Here is a 2,162-nt window from a genome sequence, read left to right as displayed (position 1 = left end):
GAGAAGGAGGAGGAAGAGGAAGAGGAGAAGGAGGAGGGATCGGAGGAGAAAGATAAAGATTAAAAGGAGGAAAAAGACGGCGAGGAGGAAAAGAAGGAGGTGGTGAGGGACGAGGAAGAGAAGAAAGAGTAGGAGGAGGAAGAAGAAGAGGAAAAGGAGAAAGAGGAAAAGGAGGAAGAGGAGGAGGAGAGTTAATATTTTGATAAAATTTCGAAAATCTCTTTCGTTCCAAAACCTGGAGATTTCCGAATCTGAGAAATTTCCAAAGAGGAGAACTTCCTGTGTTGAGAATCGCGATGTTTACGAAGGCGATGAGATATAGCAGTTCCTGATTGGACGCCGCGCAGTGACGTCATGATCAATTCACAAGATTGGCAGCCTTGATGGGGAGTAGATGAGTAGATGAAGAGATTAACATACATCTTAAAGAATAATCAGTAGATCAGAGTTTCTTATATTGTTACTACCTCGGCACCCTCAGTAGTTGGGCTTAGGTAATCCACGACTCTAACATATGGTTACAAGGACCATAGTTGGTACATTAGTATAAGGAACAGACGTTAACAGCCACCCCCAAGTTCAAGAAATATTGATACAGGCAGCGGGGAATCGTTCTAATTTTCAACTAGAGGAAAGTTTCTACCGGATCATATATTCTATCATTTATTATTACTATTATTATCATTATTATTACTGATGTTTTTATTACTATTTCAACTAGAGGAAAGTTTCTACCGGATCATATATTCTATCATTTATTATTACTATTATTATCATTATTATTACTGATGTTTTTATTACTATTATTGTTATTATTACATTATCATTACATTATTATTATTATCATCGTTGTTATTGTTATTATTATTATTATCATTATTATTATTATCATTATTATTATTATTATTATCATTATTATTATTATGGTTATTATTATTATGGTTATCATCATTATTATATCATCATTATTATTATGGTTATTATCATCATCATTATTATTAGTAGTAGTAGTAGTATCATTATCATTAGTAGTAGTAGAAGTAGTAGTAGTATTACTATTATTGTTATTATCATCATTATCATCATCATTATTATTATTATTACCATTACCATTGACTTTATTAGTCCGACTTCGTTGCGAACCGAGAGATCTTTTGCGGGCTTCTAAGAGGGGGTTCACACGGTCTAACGGTTCGTCGAACGCGGTTCGACAGTCACGTGTTTAAAGTGATGTGTGAACGTGTGAACGGGGTATTTGGTTGTCGAACACGTTGGTTAAACCCCAAATACCCCGTTCACACGTTCATACATCACTTTAAACACGTGTCTGTCGAACCGCGTTCGACGAACCCCCTCTTACACATCATAGTTAAGTAACGGTAGCCAGAACGAAATGGACAAAGTGTCCCACTCTAATAGATAAGGAAGGGGATGGTTAATGTATTAATATGCAAAAGGGTAGGTGTTCATATATTTTTAACTGTCATTAATACAGTGATGAAGATGGTGGCTAAATTGTGTGGAAAATGGACTCGTCGTTTGAAGACGCAATGAAATCAACGAACTCGATAGTCGATGATGATTGTTTTCAAATAGTTGATTAATTAATCAATTAATCAATTAATCAATTTGATGATTTTTTCGATTTATCAATATTACTATTTATATTCATATTATTCATTTATTCATTTATCTATTTATTCATTCGTTTGTACATTTATTTATCTATATATCTACTTATTAACTTATTTATTTATCTATGCATTTATTCATTTGTTTATTTGTTTTATATCTAATTTCTTTATGTTTTATCCAATTACTGTACTTACCTATTCATCTATTTATTCATTTATTCTTTTATATATCTGCCTATGTACTTATTCATCTATTTATTCATTTATTTGTATATAAATAATCGTCTCCTAGTAGTCAGAACAAAATATATAAATACGTCATCGTGGCGACGAGGTCAAAGGTCAAGGTCTGGTTTCCGAGGAACTATTTCCATATCGGTTGACATAAGAACATAAGAATGAAGGAGACTGCAAGAGACCATAAGGCCTACACTAGGCAGCTCCGTATCCGTCACCACCTGTCATCCTCATCCATAAAGATGTCTAATCGTTTCTTAAAACAACTGATAGTTTCAGCGCTTACTACAT

This window comes from Oratosquilla oratoria, chromosome 6 (genome assembly GCF_046742065.1).
Source record: "Oratosquilla oratoria isolate Oo_2021 chromosome 6, ASM4674206v1, whole genome shotgun sequence".
NCBI lineage: Eukaryota > Metazoa > Arthropoda > Malacostraca > Stomatopoda > Squillidae > Oratosquilla > Oratosquilla oratoria.
Note: the sequence above shows the minus strand (reverse complement) of the source record.